Source organism: Lactuca serriola, chromosome 2 (genome assembly GCF_051521515.1).
Source record: "Lactuca serriola cultivar US96UC23 chromosome 2, Lser_US96UC23_V15, whole genome shotgun sequence".
NCBI lineage: Eukaryota > Viridiplantae > Streptophyta > Magnoliopsida > Asterales > Asteraceae > Lactuca > Lactuca serriola.
This window is the reverse complement of record NC_136409.1, coordinates 134,200,250-134,214,460: the sequence shown is the minus strand read 5'-3', so window position 1 is coordinate 134,214,460 and position 14,211 is coordinate 134,200,250.

Here is a 14,211-nt window from a genome sequence, read left to right as displayed (position 1 = left end):
CTTTGAAACAAGAGCCAAAGGACCACCAATAGCTAGTTTTGATTCTTCATACATTTCTGAGACTTCACATTCATGTGTTTTCAGTTGATTATAGAGATCATTCAATTTAGTTGTATCAAAACTTTGTTGATTCTTAATCATCATGCTCACACTTCGCCATTCCTTGCGAAGACCCATAATGAAAGTTAAATTGAATTCCATGATAGATCTAGTGATTCCATACTTGTTGCAGCGAAACATAAGCTCATTCAGACGATCATAGTAATTTTCAAGAGTTTCTGCATCCTTTTGTCTGAATTCCTTCAGTTCAACTAGATATTGCTTCACAGAGTTGATCTTCGTTTTTTCGCTACCTTGATACTTTTCTTTTAAAGTATTCCAGATGTCTTTGGCTGTTTTACAACTACGAATGTAATTGTAAACTACAGGAGGTAGAGCACCTCTTAGTTCCCTCATGCACCTCTTTTCATTATTCTTCAGTTGTTTTCGTTGTTCTTCAACATCAGGAGATGCAGTGGATGATCCAAGTTGTTGAACATTAGAAGAAGCTTGTACTGTTCCATCAATACAATTCAAAAGTTCTTCATCAATTCCATTTAAGTAATCTTCCATTCTATCAGCCCACTGATCATAGTATTCTGGAATCAACATCGGAATTTTGGTTGAGGAACCAAGCAAGTGAGAGAAAGAAGTCATTGTATTCATGTTGAAGTTCGCCATTGATGAACACAGAAAATATCTGAAAACTTGAAAACTTGATGAATTTCAGAATTCGATCAAATGAATTGATCACAAATCACTAATCGATTACTCGACTTAACAATTCAAATACAGAATCAATTCAAATCTGAAGATCAAAAATGATTTTCAAAACCAAAAATGCGCGGAAAATTTTGAGTCAATTTTGCAACTCAAAAAGTAAATGATTCTTATACGAAAATCAGATCTAAGTAGTTTGAATCCTGCTCTGATACCAATTGATGAGAATTGTTATCGAGAATTTAGAAAAGAAAAGATAGATTTGAACGATTAAAGAAGACGAACACAAAGAGTAAATATTAATCAGATCTCATATTGATTAAGACTGATTACAGAGTAAGCTGAAGAGAGATTTTGTGTTTCGCTATTGTGTCTCTACTTCAAGCCTCAGTCCCTATTTATAGGGAACATACAAAAAATATACTAAGTCTATACATTTTAACTTCGCATATAACATGACTTAGTAAAATAACATAAAAATGTGAAACATCACAATACACACAATTCGACTTTTTACAATATACATCTACAATATGGGATATGGTGCACAGAGGGAAATGATACTTTGCTTGGTGAAGCTGAAACAATTGATCTCATTGGTGATGAGGTTGAGAAGCTATAATTCCAAAACTGGTATCTTTACACTATTACAACATCATTAATTACATATATGATATATCGAAATTGATCTCTGATTATCGTGACTAAAACAGAACTAGGTTGCATTATTGAACTTTATGAAAAAAAAAACAATAAAAAAACAATAATGGCAACATACAAGTTTTAAATTTGCTTTCAACTTTTTGTCATTAATTATTCTACTGGTTTGTTTTCCCAAATGACATTTATTTTCTATGGAAGGTTATTGAATACAACAATCTGAAAACCAGGTTGGAAATTGTTGAAAAATTCAATGCATCTAAAAGACATCTTCTTGCTGAAATGCAAATACACACCATATATTATATTTTTATGTGTCTTATTAAGGGTATTTTAGGTATAATATGTACTTTTCTTGTAGTAATATGAACAGTCAGTTGGTAATTTAGAAGCAACATTGGGGATTAGGCTTGTGTTCAATAAGCGTCATGACAATGTCTGTACAACTCTCTTTAGATAGTCTTTGCAATCCGGTCGGTCCATTAGCCTTAGTGTTGTTGGTCGGGAAAGTTTTTATCTTCATGCAAAGTTCTGTAAGGTATGACAATTTATGACTTCAATAATCTCTATAATGAAATCCCTTAGAAAGCTACAACAATGAAATCTCAATTATAGCATTTTATTTCTAAGTTTGTCTTATTAAGGTAGTTTACTAAAAAAATCTAGTATGTATGCTTTATGTATGTGTTTGGTTTGCCGGTGGTGTGTGTATGCTTTTTATGTGTGTATGTTGTGTGTGTAATAATAAAATTGATTTAAATGCAAGAAATAACAATTGCAGTTTGTTGTTATATCTTTCATTTAGCTCATTATTAAATGTATGTTGATACTTGCATTTCTGACATCTCACTTAGGGGGTGTTTGGCTTATCTTTTTAAGAGGCAAAAATCATTTTTGAAAAAGATAAAATGTAAAAAATGTTTGGTAAAAAGATTTTAAAAGCTACTTTTGGATTTTTGATATAAGAAATATTGACTTTTTGGAAAAGTCAGGAAAACATGACTTTTGTAACTTTTGCAAAATAGACTTTTGTCTCTCAAAAAGATAAGTCAAACATTCCCTTAGGCTATATGACAAAAAAAAACATAAGTGAAATTGGTTTAAATTTGAACCTTTATCTTATTTTATTATATAAAAAATAATTGAGCCATTATATAACATTTTCATACTAATGTCTTTGTTTGTTGATTTGTATAAATAACTTTTGGAGATGATTTAATCCAGGAATTGCCTTATACTTTGGTACGTATTTTAGCAATATAATATAAAAAATTATGTTGTTTGTTTCCATAAGGAAGATGACTATATTTGTTGGTTCCCTAACAAAGAGTTCATGGGTTGTTTTGTATTTATTGTTTTTATAATTATATTCTAATTACTGATGATGGCATGAGCCAAGTCTATATTTTTCAAGCAATTTAATTTCAATAACAAATTGAGAATTTCCATTCATCATATATGGGTATATCTTTCTTGGATCAGAAAAAATCATATATGTTAGTATTATTTCATTAACTTTTGGTCAACATGTATAAACGGTGATACAACTAACAAATATTATTTAAGTGGGTTTCAAGAGGTCATGGTTCACATGGTTTGTGAATCGTGATGTTGGTTATGACATGTACAACCAAGTTGGTTGTTCTTATCAAAGTGACCTTGAGTATGGTATACCTCTTACGTTAAAGCTATTTTACAATACTTTTAGCATGAAAAAGATGAGAACATTAAGTAATATCTATACGTATAGACTTGAGTGGGAGTATTATTCTCTGTAGGTTGCTCCAAATCTTAATGTTGCCCCTACTCTTATAACTTATATGTGGAACAATGAATTACCAAGGATATGAACAATATTTTAGTTTTTTAGTTATAAATTGCTTGTGTTCTTTATTTTATCTTATGTATGCAACACAATTATAAATGTTATTTCAAGAAATAGATAATTGGGTAGATTTGTCATGTACATAACTAATATAGAAATGAATGAAAGTAATATGTTAGAAAAAATAAGATAAATCAATATATTGTTTATATATTTGTCAATCAACCAATCGAACGGGTAAAAAAAATTATTTATTTTAATTACAGAAATGAGGAGAGGGATTGCCAATGGTTTTTTATTACCAAATGTTGGTTTGTTTTCGGATTACCGAAATAAGGAGACAATTCCTTATGGTTTCAATGTCTTATGGTTGTGATGACGGTGGTTGATGAGAAGGAATAAAGAAGACTAGATATGGTTGGGTTCCTTATAATTTAATATCAGTGACAATTATAAATAATCTAAAAAACGAAAACAAACATTAATTTTTTTTTAAATAAAACTACACAAAAAATTAAAACCATATAAACTATTTACATAAAAAATAGTAAGCTAGTTGGAGAATTTTTAGTAAACCAATGGAACATTTATCTACTTTTGTCAATAATTTATTATAAGAAAGGGTTATATGAACGAATAGTGAGTCGTCAGAGGTCTAGATTCATTGCTAGTGGTTGTGTAGGCGGACATCATCATTCATCGGTCTTGATTCATTGCTTTGTGTTGTGTAGGCGTTAGGCAACTTGGGCAACTATATCAATAATCAATAAATAAATATAATAAATAAATAAATAAGTTAACTTACTTTTAGCACGTTTAGTCGCCGGTTTTTTATGGCCTCCGGTTTGGTGGGTTACGGATTCTTTCTACATAAGGGTCAAATTTTAATCAACGTTTCATTGTCACCGACAAGCCAAAAAAACTTGAAATGTTTTTTATGCAAATACGGCCACAATCATCTTGGTCGTATTAAGAGATTAAAAGAGAGAAAAAAAAAGGGTTTATACTATTTTCAGCTATGACATTTTTCATAAAATTTGTACAAAGAAGACTATGTATATGATGTGTGTATTGTATATATGGTTTTATTTGTATGTGGGTTTTGAAAGTAATTATTTTATAAGGTTTGTGATGAGGATATTGATATCATATGTTTCATTTGACTATAAAACTAGAGGGAATGGTAGCATATTGTAACATGTGTTAAAACATTGTCACCTTATAGTTTTATGTGTTAAAACATTGTCAATTCATAGTTTTTTGGACACATAAACATAATATAATGATATGGAACGGTGATGTGTTTAGAAGGTAAATATTAAATCAAATATATTTTTATTTAACTATTTAAATAAAATAAATTATGAAAATGATACAAGTTGATAACGCTAGAATTACAAACATTTAAAGCTGAAATACTCAAATGGGGACCATCTACCCTCTCTTTCCTCTCGTCGGGCAAGTAGCGACTCATTTAACAGCACAGCTTAGCACATGGATAGGGAGTGGTAAATAGACTTTAGTGAGTGGTTAGCAAGGGAGGGTGGCGAGCCACTCCCTTTAGTCTAAGTATATAAGTATATGAAAACAACTCTTTAGTAGAAGTTTGTGTAAAAAATTTTGGATATGTTTTGGTTGATGATTTTAGTGTTATCGGGTATTTTGTATAAATAAAACTAATATATGAGTTTATGGGTTTATGATTTGTATTTTATATTGTATGTTCGGTGTATACGGAGGACACACATATATAAGATCAAATTATAAGTCAGTACAACAAAATGACGTGGTCAAGGGGACCATGTCCCCTTGCAGGGTCCTAGTGGCAGCGCCCCAAAAGATTTTCAGAAATTTGAATTAGTATTATAGTGGAAAATCCGAATTTTAGTGGGTGATTATGATAAAATTGACAAATCTCGTCAGTTTTAGAAACTATTAATTATTCCATTAATTTCGGGATTTACTTGACTAATTTAGAAAACGACAACCCTAATCAAACCCTAATTGTCAAGTATAAATACGACTTTTTTCTTTAATCCGGTAGACCTTTTTCTCAACTCTTCTTCTTCTTTGAAGAACTCATAATTCTTTTAGCAATTTGACTTAAGTTTATGTGCCTAGATTTGTAAGCATTCTTTTGGATTATTTTAGACTGGATTTCTTGTAACCCGAACATATGGTATAAATATTAGTTCGGAAAGTGAACCTACGTGATCTACTGAGAATCTGGATTTCCACCATAAACCTTTCAAAACCCTAACAATTATGCGGTAAGAAATATATTAGTGGACGTTGTTATAAGGAAATATGAAGCAATGCTTGCACGTCAAGCAAGGATTGTTGAACTCAAAGAAAACCGGAATAAGATAGCCAACATTGTTCTTTTTTAAATGGTAATATTGTTCTGTATACCAGGCCAACGCCGAATGTGAAGATAAACCATTAAATTTATTTATATTTTACTTGTGTGAATAAGATGTGAAATTTTACACTTTATTTTTTGTTTAAATTGTGAAAAATATGATAAAATTTTGTAACGTCCCAAAAATTTTAAGTAAAATTTTCATTTTTATAACACTAATTCAAATAACATTTCATTCCCAAAATCATTCGACGTGGAAAAATAGTATTTAAACATCAAAGTAAAAATCACTATTAATCAAATGCAGAATAAACTTTGGGGATCCTCCACACATCGTGTTAGCCACTCGAGGCTAACTCAATATGACCCTCTGATTAATGTGTTACAATGGAGACCCTCCAGTCCCACAACTCGAGTGGACCCTCCGGTCCTAACTCAATAAGCTCATAATAATAATACTCAGCGTAAATCAGAAAGACATAATGCAGAATATTGCCATACATAGATAAGCACATAAGACATCTCAATCACACAAGTATACCACTCATGGTAAGTATAGTGAGAAGACTCACCTCGTAAGCTAGCAAGTAAAAGTCTCGTACTCGGAAATCTCGAACTAGCCTCCGCCTAACACATTGGATAATTGACTCTAATTAATACTCTACTCATGCTCAAAATATACCAAGGGTTGTTCTCTCTCCCTCTCTCTCTCTCTCTATTTCTAACTTTTGGTATGGGCAAAAGACCATTTTACCCCTCCATGGTCTCCACTATCCATATTTGACCAAACCCTAACGTCAACAGAAATCAAACTCGAGTCAACAGTCCATGTTTGACTCGAATCGCCGAGTGCAACCATGTGACTCGTCGAGTCCACTCATTTTCCTCAGAAATCTCGTGAAGGTTCAAATCAGCTCGTCGAGTCGACCCCCAACTCGTCGAGTTATCGCATGATCATGCTCATCGGGACAAACCCTAACCGACTCATCGAGTCGGCTCATCGACTCGGCGAGTTCATTCGAAATCTTATCTCATTCAGGCGATTTCAAGGTAGAAAACCTTCCCAAACTCTAGATCTAAACTCTTAAGGCTCGTTTATCACATAAAGCCACGAGCTTTACGTCCATGCATGGCACTTAGGGCTTAAAATGCCAAGAACATTCTTTATTATGGGTTTTTCACTCAAGAGCTCTATTATGGCTAAATAAAGCAAGAACCTTTGGACTCTAGGGACCTTACATGGTCCAGATCTGAAGTCCAAACCTCAATATGAACTCAAAACACTCAAAGTCCTAACGTTAGATGGAAAAATCCCTAAACTCCTAAAATCATGAGATCTACTCAATAAAATGAGAAAGGTGTGAAATTTTACCATTCACAGAAGCTCTAGGATGAAATAACCACAGATCTAACAGCCTCTTCTCGTCCCTTGGCTTGGATTCCTTCCCTTCTCTTCAAAAGATGCACCAAACACTCAAAGTTAGCTCAAATACTCTCTCTTAGCTCAATGGCCGAATAGGGCTTTCTCTCAGAAGGGTTAAGCAGTTGATGAGCCGCAAATGAGGCTATTAGCGCCCTTAAATAGGCCCCAAACCTGGGGATTTAGGGTTTCACTTCACAGCGTCTACTCGGCGAGTCGACTCTTTGACTCGTCGAGTAAATCATTAATCCCACGTGGCGCAATGCGACTCTACTCGATGAGTTGTAGCACCAATTCGTCGAATTGCTCAATGGTCCTCAAAATAAATAAATAAATAATATACCTGGAAGTCTGGATGTTACATCATAGTTGGTATGTCATCTGATAAGTCCAAAGGAATATCTTCTGGTGTGTGTGTGTGTATGTGTGTGTGTGTGTATATATATATATATATATATATATATATATATATGTATATATATATATATATATATATATATATATATATAAACTATGATAAATTCTAATTTTGTAAGGATTGTTTTAAAGAAATCCTTTATTTACCATTATATCATATAAAGATATGATAGACCCGTCTAGAAAATATGTTTCATGCCATGCTATGATTGGACATAAAGAATTGAAGAGAGGATATCAAAGAGAACATAATAATGCATTTGGTCTTTTGTTGTCTTTACGAAAAAGTAATGATACCTAAAATGGCAACTCCTCGTGAAGAATTAAAGCAACTACTCTAGAGAAAATACATAACAAGAAAACATTTTATGGAAAATATCAGGAGATACAATATGATGTTTGTGTTTACATCTATGGGTGGAAAAGTAGATAATACAACCAACATAAGTAAAGGTCCTATACATATTGAATTCATGGACAAAATTACGATAACGTCCAAAAATAAGACATAAAATTTTTGTTTTTAGATTAATAAATCGTTAATACATATCATCTCCATCAAACCAAGGTAATCAAGATATATCAAAACATCATCAAATCAGAGTAAATAACAGAATGCAGAAACATGTGGTGTGTACTCTGCAATTATCCCGAGCTCTTCCATTTGAAAACTGAAGTGCCTGAAACATAAACTAAAAAACCGTAAGCACAAAGCTTAGTAAGTTCCCCATGATACCATATACCACACATACATAAATCACTTACTAGGGCCCCACCCTCCATTGGGCCTCATCTGGTCTCGAATCCCACTCAGCCTTGGGCCCCGCCCGACATCGAGCCCCGCTCGGATTAAAGATCTGTCAATCACCAGGCCCACCTGACATTGGGCTCCGCTCGAAACACACATAATCATATAACATATAACCTTACTAGTACATGCAATAATCACAAAGAATATAGCATACCATACAATCATCGAGCCCCGCCCGGCATTGGGCTTCGCCAGGTAAGTATAAAAACAGATACTAATGACTAGCATACAATCTACTCATCAGGCCCCACCTGGCATCAGGCCTTGCCCGGTAAGCATACCATCACACAACACATGCGAGAGTCACGCACACATCTAGCTTCCCGACATATAAACCATGGGCTGACATTGGTGCCTTCGACACGCTAAACCTAGTGAGGAAACCCACCTCGCACTGCCGAATCACACAAATAATCCATGGCTGCTGGCTGAAAAATCCCCGAACTATCAATATAAAAAAAACACCCAATTAATATTTGGGTTCCAATCCATAGCCATAAATCCATACTTGGGGTAAAAATACCATTTTACCCCTAACCTAGCTTTATCCAAGACTAAGGGCCAAACTCACAATCTAAAAGGCCCAAAAGCCAATTAACCAACCAAGGCCCAATTATGGCCCAATTTTCCAAATTGGGCCCAAACCCCTTACATGTGCCTTACCCTAAAGCCCAATCAATTTTCCTAGTCCAAAACACTTGTACTCAGATGGCACATCAAGAACTCAAACACCCAAGCCCAAAAGAAAGCCCAAACTTGAAGCCCAATATGAAAAATCCCACCAAACTGAGTGCACGGGACGTACTCAGCTGTACGCTAAGCGTGCACACTATGTAAGTCCCCAAATTTGCTTGGCGTATCAATCCAATCCACTTGATGGTGCGGAATCCTAATCAAGTGGATGATGCAAGATCAAATAGAGAAGAAGAAGGAGAAGAACTTGATGAATCTCAATGAATTAATGATGTGATTGAAACACCATACATAAGATTCACACACTTCTCTACTTTCTCTCTCTAGTACTCCCTCCCCTCAACAATGGCTTCCCTTTTTGATATGGACCACCTTTTCTCTCATGCTCCCCCACACTACTAATAACCCACTATATATACATATGGGTAAAGCCCAAACCCAATACCCAGGCCGAAAACCCATGAGTTTTCAGTCCAAGTTACAATAAAATCCAATAGGGTTTTTGGCCCAAGACCGAAAACAATAAATGCTTAGAAAAGCAAAGTATAAACCAAATTTTAGACCCAACATGTTATTTGGCTTGCATGTTGTGCGTAAAGACTTGTACGACCAGCGTACTCCTCCATTAAGCCAAACTCTTTATTAAGCTCTTAATGCTTAAGTCCAGAAGTCCAAACCACATATCTACTTCTTAATAAACGTCTATGACCATAAAGCCACAGACATAGTGGCTTTGCACGCCCCAAAAGGACCCAACTTCAAGATATAACACTTCAATTTCATTAAATGGACACAATCTCATGCATGGGGGATTTTAAACCCTAAAGGAGACAACTTTATGAATCTATAACCTCATAAACATCGAGAGTGGCAACTCATAGCTCTTGAAGTGGTATTAAACCACTAGATCTCATTCTTAGGGCCAAAAAGAAACCAAAAATCATATATAATAGATCTAAGCCATTAATGAATAAGTTCATAGCTTTTTACCTCAAACAAGTTGGAAATGAAGTAGAGAATCACGATCTACAAGCTCTTCTTTGATCCACAACCTTGCACCAAACTCCATCTTCATGAATATGAGCCAAAATACACCAAGATGCACACAATGAGCTCAAAAACACCGCCATGGAGGCTAAGGGACAATTTCTAAGGTTTTGGGGACTTGGAGACTGGTAAAGAGGCCAGCCCTAAAGACTTAAAATGCTTATATAGGGTACAACATCATAAATTAGGGTTTTCATATACACCTCGTACGCCCCACATACTCCTCGTACGCCCAATGTAGGAGGCATCGCACTCTTAATCCTTCCTTCATAGTACGCTAAGTGTACACCACATTACGCCTCACGTACCACCCTTCGCATCAGTACGCCCCGTGTACTAGGGTTTCCCCTTAAACCCTAAAGGACTCTGAAGGCCATAACTTCTTCATTATAAATATGATTCTGACGATCCTTATATCCATGAAAAGGCAAAAAGAAGCTCTACGCTTTAATCAACTCATACCTGCCTTATAATTTACTAAACAAACATTCAATTTCCATAAAAGCCCGAGCTGACACATTACCAAAATACCCTTTGGCTCTAAAACATAAACCAAATACCTGGATCATCCAAATTACATCATCCACCTCTAAATGAGTCCAAATCTCAATTCTTCAAGGGTCCTAAGTCTGTTAATACCCACTCCTTGATCACCACCCCGAAATGGGAAACGATTTGAAACAGGGTGTTACAATTACCATAACCATGGTTGCCTTACATTGATAATCAACCCAAATTTGCTCAATTATAAATATATGATCTTGCTAACGAGATCCCAAACCGACTTAACTGCGTGAGGTAAATATCAGTTACAATTTGATGATTTAAGATTTAAACATTGTGTGTGTGTGTGTGTGTCTATATATATATATATATATATATATATATATATAATTATATAATAGTATTGTAACTTATGTAAGAAACAGTCAAATGAACCATCAAATGCAAATGGATGAGATTGATACAATCTTGGTTTTAAAAAACTGAAGGATATTTTGGATAACATAATGAATTGGTAAAAAGTTATAGGATGGTTAGAGATAGATTCCTTGGTAGTTGATTAAAAAACATCAAGATCAATTTGGTGGCTAAAGATGATACAGACTGTACGGTATACAATTTTCCTAGATCGTCTAAAATATCCATGTTGGTTGTTGGGGATGTTGACACGTTTATTGATAAAAGAGATTATTATTTAGACGAAAACTATATTGTTAAAACGTGTTAGGGAGATACATCCATCATACATACCAATACAATATCCATTGTTCTTTATTTATGGAGATGATGGATATAAACTTGACATTGGCCAAAAGGTGTCGTCAGTTTTAGCTTAACAAAATTGCGTGGATGTTTCACTTTCAAAATACAAGAACGTGAATACGAATGTCTACTTCTTATATATATGTCAAGGTTTGTTCTATTAATTTCTTGTGTATGCATCTACAATGATTGAGTTAGAGAGGCTAATGTATATCTGAACACAATAATGACACTTAATATTTCGTTCATATGAGAAACTTTGTAAATCATTAGATAAAGGTGGAACTGATGCTTCTTTAACAAGAAAAATAACGATGTGGATTTCCTATTTTACAAGAGGAACGTGATACATGATACATAATTACCTAGACGTCATGTCATTATGAAAATGGTATGGTTATCATGATTTGTTCATTACGTTTACATGCAACAAAAATGGCATGAAATAACACGTTACCTAACTGATAAAAAATTGAAAGCTAAAGATCGGCTAAACTTAATTTCACACATTTTCAAGCTAAAATTACATATACTTATATCGAATTTGAGAAAGAAAAATCTATTTAAGCGTCTAAAAGCAAGTATATACATAGATCTGGTTTCAATCACCACTAAAAAAATCAATAATGTATTATTAAGTTAATGTAGTATGATTCCATGTTTTATAGTTGTGTACACAACTGAGTTTCAGAAATGAAGTCTTCCACATGCTCATATTTGTGTTTTCCTTGATGAGGTTGATAAACTACCAACTACATATCACATAGACAAAATTATTTCAACTGAAATTCCAGACCAACAGACGCAACTTGATTTGTTAAATCTTGTACGTGAGTTTATATTTCATGGTCTTTGTGGTCTGGCCAACAAACACTCTCTGTGTATGAAGTCAGTAAGGTGTAGAAATTTTTTTTCCAAAACAAAATTATGATCAGACGACTACAATGGATATCCTATGTATAGACGTCGTAATTATGACAAATGTTTCCTCAAAAATAGTACTAACCTTGATAATAGATTTATTGTACCTTACAACAATTATTTGCTAAAAAAGATATAAAGCTCATATTAATGTAGAATGGTGAAATCAAGTATGATCCATTAAATACATTTTTAAGTTTATCACAAAAGGCCTATATTGTATAACTATTACAATTTGTCAAGGTGGGATAAAATCAATAGATGTTATAGTAGAAATGGAAAGAGATGAAATAAAAGAATATTATGATTGCAAATATGTATTTGTATGTGAAGCAAATATGTATTTGTATGTGAAGCAACATGGTAGATTTTTAGTTTTGATATACATTACATGTTTCTAAAAGACTTTTTTTTAGTTTAGAAGGGAAACAACTAGGAAAGCTTAAGAGATGTACTTACACAACCAACTATTGGTTGCTCTATGTTTTAGTCATAGATGTAATGTAACCAAGAAGATTCAAAAGCTAACGAGCTTACTTATTAAACACAATGAACAATGTTGTATACAAGGAAATACTTCAAGGTTTATAAAAATTATATTTGTCATCAAAATTTGGTTCACAACATCTTTTGTGTTTACTGATGTTAATGACAATTATATATATATATATATATATATATATATATATATATATATATATATATATATATATATATATATATATATATATATCATAAAACTTTTGTCAATATTAATATCCTTGCATCTGTGTTTACACGGGTCTATCACATAGTTTGCAATAAACACATCCACAACTATTTAATAACAATACAAATGTCTTAAAATTTGTAAAAAAAAAACTGATATTTTATAAGCAAATTCACAGATGTAATTTCTTAGTCGAAGTTTTTGCTAAGAAAATGTCATTCTCGTAGATATCATACATAAATGATATTTCTCACCAAAAAGTCGATTGAAAAAATGACATTTCGGCAAATATCATTTGCAAAAATGCTATTTTAGCAATTTGCAAAATTTCCACTTTTAAGTAAAGATTTGATCGATAAATGTCATTTTCTATAATGATACTTGCGAAAGTGCCATTTTAGTCAAATTGTTTTGCCGAAAAATGTCATTTTAGTAGATAATATTAATATCCCCAAAATGTCATTTTCAACAAAAAAAAATTGGCTAACAAATATCATTCTCGCAAATATTATCAACATCCCATATATTATCAGCAAAAATGACATTTCTCAGTCAATTTTTCTCTACTTATATCTTACTAAACATTTAGAAAATTAAGAAAAACATGTATCATTAATATACATTAAAACTTAAAAAGAAGCAATAATCGTTAAATAAATTTCCAATACATTAAAATGTCATTTCAAAAAATATCAATGTCTACAAGTAACATTAAGAGAGTGTTTGGCTTAGCTATTGAAAGGCAAAAAGTTTTTTTGTAAAAATTGGAAAAGTCACGATTAGGTGACTTTTCAAAAAGACGTCATTTCTTCTATTGTAAAAGTTGGAAAAGTCGGAATTACCAAACATCTTTTTGACTTTTAGAAAAAAGATAAAAGTGAAAAGTCACTTTAAAAGCTATGTCAAACACCCTGTAGATAATATTAATATCACCAGGCGTTCATGCACAAGCCATGTTCTGTAAAATGATGAAAAAGAAATTTTTTTTCTTGATATATCTAACATGTGGGACCCATTTTCGTAGATGTCATCTACAATTTGGAAAGGTTCTTCTGCAAAAATCATCAAAACAACATCGGTGTAACGTCCCGTTTTCATAAACAAAATTTCATTTGAAACTATGCTAAAACACCATTTTCATAAAACCTTAAGTTAAGAAATTCATTTTTTTAATTACAATTAATTAGGAAAACAAAGTATTAAGTTATAAACGCAGAACTCTAGTGTTGCTGGTGAGTGTGTACAGTAACACATTCACCTTCTCGCAATCACCAATGATATTTGAAAAATATTTAATCCACAACTGTAAGCCAAAGCTTAG